The sequence below is a fragment of the Akebia trifoliata genome, chromosome 6 (genome assembly GCF_017979445.1).
Source record: "Akebia trifoliata isolate Shusen 1 chromosome 6, ASM1797944v1, whole genome shotgun sequence".
Lineage (NCBI taxonomy): Eukaryota > Viridiplantae > Streptophyta > Magnoliopsida > Ranunculales > Lardizabalaceae > Akebia > Akebia trifoliata.
This window is the reverse complement of record NC_141380.1, coordinates 26,211,928-26,220,122: the sequence shown is the minus strand read 5'-3', so window position 1 is coordinate 26,220,122 and position 8,195 is coordinate 26,211,928. Positions and strand designations below refer to the sequence as shown.

At 32.9% G+C, this 8,195-nt stretch overlaps 1 long non-coding RNA gene across 1 annotated transcript; it reads right to left on the bottom strand.

Moving 5' to 3' along the window:
- Positions 1-4,225: 4,225 nt before the first annotated feature.
- Positions 4,226-6,169, bottom strand: LOC147400534 (uncharacterized). Its single transcript, XR_015179230.1, has 2 exons — positions 5,872-6,169; positions 4,226-4,499 (listed from the first exon to the last, which is right to left on the bottom strand). It is a non-coding gene; the product is annotated as an uncharacterized LOC147400534 (long non-coding RNA).
- Between the last annotated feature and the right edge of the window lie 2,026 nt (positions 6,170-8,195).

Below are 8,195 nucleotides of genomic sequence, written 5' to 3'. Positions count from 1 at the left end.
CTTAAAAACCAAATCAGAACCGATCCATTGACACCTTTTATGCTCTGTTTGGAAAAGATATTTGTAAAGTTGCTAATGTTAAATTAAGTTGTTGAAGCTGAGAAAAAGTTGTTATTGCTGTTGCTGAAGCAACTTGTTAAATTGAGTATATTGTTTGGTAACATGCTGTCTAATTGTGCTATTAAAATGTTGAACTGTTTGGTAACCTACTGTCTAGAAATTGTTGGATGAAATTAAAAATAATATTAACAAAAGAGATTATTTATCTGATATAAGTACTAATATGTTAACAATAAGTATAAACATAAGATTTAATATTAAAAATAAAAATAAATATTTTTTTTTGTACTAACATACTTAATGTTTATAAAATAAATAATAAATAATTAAATAAAATTTTACATCATGTATATATGACATTATAAATTTGTTAAACAATCTCATCTCGTATAATATTCATACCAGCAACCAATTCATCATCAACTTCATTTGGTGTCGTATTAGATGCGTTTCATCTATCAATGTCAATATTTTCATCCTCATATTGTGTAAATCAACTATTAGTAACTGATTGTTGTCTGATGAAATTATATATGGCCATGCACACACATACAATACGTATCTGAGTCACAAAAAAGTATGAAGCCATCCATTTTAAAATTGGGAATCGTTTATTCAATATATCGAAACAACGCTCAATAACGTTTCTATACGAAGAGTAATATAACTGAACCACTCCTCCTTCATTCTTGACCCATTTCATCTACGAAAATCATGAATATGATACCATGTATTACGATATGATGCAAGATATCCTCGCATATTTTGGTAACCCACATTAATCATGTAATATTTTCCTAAGATAATTAAGATATTTTTTTAGTAAATTTAAATTATTTTAATGGATATAAAAAAATATCAAAAATAAGAAAATAAAATAATGTTTCATTACTAGTAGGAGGATGTGAGAAATTCAAATTCGGATCGCCAAACACAGATTGAAAGACTCGACAATCATGTGACAAACCTTCCCATCCAGCTAAAATAAAAATGAACTACATGTCGAATGAACAAATAGCCAAGACATTCTGTGTACATTCGATTTTTCTTCCTAATTGAAATTATATTTATTTGCAAATGATATAACTACAGGTATATGAGTCCCCGTCAATTACACCCATGCAATTCTATTTTATTTAAAAGTAAACATTAAACAATTATTATATTATTTATTTTTTCAATTCAAATATTAAATAATTAATTACCTTAAACCATGAAAAATATCGTTGATCTACTAATATTTTTGGTGGTGTGACGCTTAAGTTAAATGTTTTTATTAAGTCACAGGTAAAACTATATAATGCTTGCAACACGTGATGAAAATATCGGCTTATCTTTTCAACAAAATGTTGGAATCTATCTTGATTATTTTTATTCATAACATTATGCCCAACTGTATATATAAAAAAAATTGTACTTTGTTCTTCAACTTTCACCGCTCTACTATCTTGAAGTAATCATCTATTTCTCACAAAATAACATAATATATTGAAGACATACTTATCATACGAAAATTGTCGTAGCAAGGTACTGGGTTGTCTGAATCAAATATTTCTCTGACATATGAATCACCAGAAAGTAGTGAAGTTCGACATAGTTGCTTCATGCGTTGATTTCTTGTACGGTAGTAATGCCACAGTAAAATAAAAAAGAAAATTTTCTTCTTTGTGCTATCATCAATCTGTTATTGCATATATGCAAATCACATGATTATAAATATATAACAATTCATAATCATCCAATCATATAGAGTTTAAATGAAAAATAAAAAAAGTTAAACACAAACATTTTTACCAATCATAACACAAAACTATTAAGTAAAAAATGCATGTAAAAATTTAATAAACTAAAATACTGTCTTGTAACAATCATGTTTATTAAAAAATAATATATACCATCACTATTTTATTATAGCATTTAATAGAATTTATAATCATAAATTTACTTTATCTTGAAAAAATTGTTCATCGCGAGATCCCATGAACCTCTTCAAACTTCATTTTAATACACTCTGATGCAGACATACGGTCAATATCTATCAATCCAATAAAAATCTTCCTGTTAGAAGACTCTTTGACCAATTTGTCAATTAAAAACATTCATACTGGTCCACACCGATCCATGCCATAGAAAGTACTCAACAGGTTGATGCACGAGATAATATAAGTGTTTTTCTTTGTGTTCTGCGTCATCTTATTTTTTCAAATCCATCGTTATACTGTCAGCCATCACACAAAATATTCTATAAACTTCAACATCGTCAGTTTTTTGCATTTCGTTTCATATTCACACTTGTGGTAGAAGAGGGGTCAGACTCACTCGATTTCTTATGACGTCTTCTAAGTATCTCTTCAATAGATTTTTCAACTGAAACAATTGAAGTATTTTGTGTTGAACCTTCATTCATATCATCAATATATGCATCTAAATCATTCAGATAAACACGATTACCTTGCATGATTGAAAAAGACGTCTCATTTGGGGTCATATAATATTTTTTAGTTGCAACGGTCCCACCAAATATTTGGTCTAGTTCATCTTCGTACTCCAGTGCCTTATATCGAAATTAATTGGAATGTTTATTTAACTGATAAAGGATATAAAACATAATCAGAAAAAAATGATTAACTCATTTAACTTCAATTATCATATGAAAATTAAAAAAAATACTAAAACATATGACTTTCATTGTTCATCAGTTGCTTTAGAAGATCATGTATTTACATCTCATCCTAATCTAGATTTATCATAAGATTCTTTCATACTTTCCATCTATCCTTCACGTAATCCTAGTGAAGTTTGTATTGAATTTTGGTGTAAGATTTTTTTTACTTTTCTTCAAATATAGTTATACAATAACTATGTCCTTTTGAGGTTAGATCTCTCATCTTTTATCATATTTTTAAACTACTTCAACATAACATTCCACCCAAATTTTATATATCGTTGAATCTCAATATGCCTTTATTGATGGTTGATTAGACATTATCTTGATAAAAATTATAAAAATAAAATTTAAATTTAAAAAAATTAAGAAAAAGAAAGTAAAATTAATTCACACACAAATTGATCTATACATCAATCTAACTAAGTTCTTGTTCAACTTACTTGTAGACATAAGTCAATAAATGTAAAAAAATTAACCAAAAATATCTTTGTAGATATGTGATTCTCGATTACGAGTCCACTTCTATGAAGGTTTAGAGTCGCTACCATTTATATTTGTAAAAGGGTGTGAATGGTCATCTGATGTACATTTTTTAGAAAAAAATGTCATTTTTTAGAAAAAAATGTCATTTTTTGACGTTTAGTGACTCTCGTTCGGATAAGGTGCTAATCAACTTGAGATCGGGATAAGCAACTCAATTGGAGAAAATGGAAGGTGTTAGATACCCTTTTCTCCCCACCAAGTAGTGGTAATCTTAACTCAACTTGGTCATTTTAATTAAAAATGTAAAATAAATTAAAGTGTCACGTGTTGATAACTTGTACCCTAAGTAGGAATTTATTTTTGACTCGATTATAAGATCATCCCATGAAAGGAGATGATATTTATAAATCATTTTGCCTTGGACATAACCTATATTTGAAAAGTGTTGGCTAAGGTCACGGGTCCATTCTCATGGATTGAGAAGGATCCAAATACCAATTGCCTTAAAACGATTTAAGAATTCAAAAATCTGATTTTATTTTGAAAATAGTTACAACCCCTATACTTTCAATCGAACCGAAGTCCGATCTACCGGAGATAGGGGAGAGGAACCATTACATCTTAGAGGCTATCTAAAATAAAAATTAAAGAGAGAAAGGGGATAGTAGAATAGGGATGGAGAGGGTAGAGAGAAAGATGGGGGTCTATCCTTTGACTTTACCTCGAAGCCTTAAGGTTTTCTTTTCTTTTCTTTCCTTCCTTCCTTCTTCTTCTTCTTCTGTGTCTTTTTAAGTTAAGTCTTTAGTAAAATATGACTATGTATTTTTAGAGTAATGTGAAAAGATTGAGAGTAAATGTGGCGCCCCGCCGAACACTAACACAAAACCCCATGTCAGATCTCGAGGTATTATGTAGCACCTCGAAATTTCGGCATGGTTTCCTCTGTTTATGTTAGCATTCCAAGGCGTTCAACCTGCACCTGATAAACGACATACAATCCTGCATACATATACAAAATATAGTACTAGCGGAAGCTTATATACGTCTAATAACGTACGAAAGATCAGAGTGCGGAAGAATAACCAGAATACAGGATTATAAAAAATTTCTCACTCTAACAGAAATCCTAACACTCAAGACAGAATCCATAAAACTACCTGGGGAATTGACACCACTAAGGGGTATAGCCCTAGTACTTACCAGTTGACGAACTCTGGTTGTCTATCTAATCAACCAGATGATCCTCATTCGTACTCTATACTTGCCTCGCCAAACTCTGAATCTGAAACTAAAAAATAGAGAAGGAAAGGGTGAGTAACAATGGTTACCCAGTAGGGAAACAAACAATTTCTGCTAAGAACCCCTCCTAGCATGAACGAATAAGCATAATGAATCATTTTAAAATATATAAAATTTTACAGAAGAAACTACGATTAACTGGTACATATAGCCAGGGATGAGCAACTAAACATTTTAAAACTGACATTACATCAATCAAGAGTACTCACTATACCATTTTCTTTATGTACAAATCTAATTGATCAAATGGAAACATTAAACATGCATTTCATATTATATATCAAAGTAAAGCAACAGATACATAATACATAATGGTGGAGTATTGGAATTAGAATGTTGGGATTCACGACTGGATCGCTCCCAGTCGGGACATGATGTTACAATTTCTCTCTGGCTTTTAGTTTCTGATTTTGTGGCCGGTCGCTGCACTTACCACGTTTGGTTGACCATTTATCCGGCTCAGGCTGGCCGTTTGACGTGACCATAAGCAATGGGTCTCTTTTCGATGTGTCAGAACGTTCGACTACTATAGATTGTTAGTGATCACTGACCAATCATCTTCGTCTATGCCTATCAGGCGTGCATGTGATTCCCAAATATCCAAACTATTCGTATATGACCACCTTTACATTACAAGTTCACTGGTAAAGATAGAGAGGAATAAACCCGGATTCTAGTTGTGACTCCACTCTCATACGCGTCCCATACCACGTATGAGCTTGGTGGTCCATACCGTACATCCCAGGATAGTACACCACTCCGGATGATATGACGCACTATCCCTTCAGGCATTCACAAACTCTTTAACAGCTCACAAAATAGGTACATATATATATACATGCAACCAATAATATTATCCCTGGATATCTGTTCACCAACCTACACACAACACAACAACGTAAAATGCAGACATCACCCCTCGGGTGTGACTCTGACATTTTACCGTTTCATACCCTTTTTCTTTTTTTTTTCGATTTTTACAATTTTCAATCTCTTCAATAAAACATTCATTTTCTGATATTCATCAACTCAATATGAGTTCATTGAATATTAAATCACATTTTCCAACAATATAATTTATTTTTTTTATCAATAATGTTGAAAAAGAATACAAATTTTATATCAAAACGGGGTCCGAGCAGTGCACAAGACCCAATTGATGGAAATAACCCGTTAAAATATCCTACCCACGTATAATTTGTTAAAAATACAATTAAACATATCAAACATGCAATTTCTGGCGTGAATTTTTAAATAACATAAGAATTATATATTTTGGAAACTCACCACAAATTTTTAATAAAATCCTAAATGCAATTTTCACAATCTACGATTACTAATAGAAATTGAGAGTTCCTTACAATCACTAGGCGACGGAATTGAAGCACGTGCGCGAAAATCGAGGCGAACGGTGTGGAAATCGAGACGGACCGAACTTCGAAGCGGTTGATTTTCGAAACTGGCCCAGTGGTTTTGAAGATCTCGATGTGCTCGTCTCTTCTCCATTCTACGGCGAAAGACGGTTTGACCCCGAAATTGATGAAAACCGAGGTCGAAGTTACGAAAATCTCCGTATAAAAATACGGCTGATTTTTGACTATACGGGGTGAAAAAGACGAGAAAACGGAAGGAATTTGATTGGGTTGTGTAAAGAATGAGGCTACGAACATTTCTCTCTTCTGCGTTGGAAGACGGTTTGACCCAAAAACAGACGAAATCTGAGGTCAAAGTTTCAAAATTTCCGTATCCAAATACGACTGATTTTTGACGATATTGGATGAAAAAGAAAGTGAAATGGAAAAAAGGTTGGGTGGGTTTTGTAGAGAACGTAGCTGCGGACATTTCTCCCTTATGCGTCGGTCGTCGACGGCAAGCCATTTGCACTAGATCTGAGGTGAAAGTTTGAAAGAAAAATAAATTTTTTTTTCGTTTCGTATATGTCTCGGCTATATGACGAGTTGGGGAAGATGAGAGAAAAAAAATTAAAAAATATTATTCAAATAAAATGTGGGACGAATTCGGTATTTTGTCAATTGTTTCGATCGATGATAACTTGATCATCCGGACTCCAAAACTGACAAATGAATACTCTATTTCGTTTAATTTTTCATTCCGGATCTAATGATGTAGTCAATTTCTATAGATTATGTCTCTATCAAAAATTTACGTTTTTGGCCTGACGTGACCCCTAAACTTGATGTCGTTTTCGTTTTTGACGATAATTCGACTTCCTGATCTCCAAAAATGATAAATAAATAGTCCATGTTGAATAATTTTTCGTTATAAACCCAATGGTATAGTCAAATTTTAAAAATTATTACTCTAACAAAAAGTCACTGTTTTAGCCTAGTCCGACCCGATAATCGAGGATTTTGCAACTTTTATATTCGGACTCGCATTTGAGTGTGCTTATAGGCTAAACTATGTTTTTCGATCATTTTGAATATAATGGTGAGGTCAGATTCCATTAACAATGATCAAAAACATCCTAAAGTTTTACCCCTAAATCCCACTTTCAAGATTTTCTTAATATTCCACTATTTATTTTTTCCTCGAGATACGAATTAAAATTCGGGGTGTTACAGTAAAGTAGAAGAGAATTGAGAAAGGATTTTTCTTAATTTTTCATTAGGTGGTGAGAGTTGAGAATGCGGGGGTTTTATAGAGTTTGAGAGTTATTTTTAGGGGTAAAATTAGGTGAAATCATAAGAAATGGTAAAATATTGTGGGGTTTAAGAGAAGGGTGTGTGTAATTTGAAGAAGATTTAGGGAAGATGGGTTAAATGGGTTATTTGTAATCCAAATGGGTTGGATTTTTTAACCCATTTGGATTGAGTGTTAGGTGGAATGAAATTAATGATGTGTGATTGAAAAAAATGGGTGTAAGATGGTGGTTGAGTGTTTGGTGAATTGAGGGGATGAGGTTTTAATTAAAAGAATGAGTTGTGTAAGAAGGTAATTAATTAGGTTTTTGAGAGGGTGAAAGAGATGGTGACATGTGTCGAAATCTTGGAGATTAGAGGTTTGGATGAGTTGATGAGAGAGAATGAGTGTTTGATTTGAGAGGAAGGGTGTGGATTTGATGAAGGTAGGTTAGGGGGAGGTGTAGATTGTAAGTATTTAATTTGAGAGAATGGAGGTTTATAGGGAATGATGAAGATATGTTAGAGGGAGGTGTAGGTTGTAAGTGTTTGATTTGAGATAATAGAGATTTATAGGGAATGATGAGAGTATGTTAGGGGAGGGTGATGAATTGATGTGATTTTTTAGAGAAAATGTGATGGGGGTAGATTATTGGATGAGGGAGGTGAGTTGAGGTGGTAACAGATATCCCACCTTGATGATCTTGGGTGATTGGTTGTAATGTTGGGCTTGGGTTGAACTAAATTGGGCTTAGGTGGTAGGATGGGCTTGGGTTGGGTTGAGAATTAGTGGGCTTAGGTGGTAAGTTGAATGGGTTTGGGTAGGATAGTTGGGTAGTGGATTAGATAGTAATGGATGATCGGTTAAGGTATGTTGAGAAGTGTAGAGTGGTGGGGTAGGTCCATGGGCCACGTGGTAGGGCTTAGACCTTTTATTGAAAGAAAAAGAAGGATTTTTGAAGGTTTGGGTTTTAGGACACATTCCGAATTTTTATGAATTTTGCATCGAGGGTTCTGTCAAATTTGAGTGTCTACAATCCCAA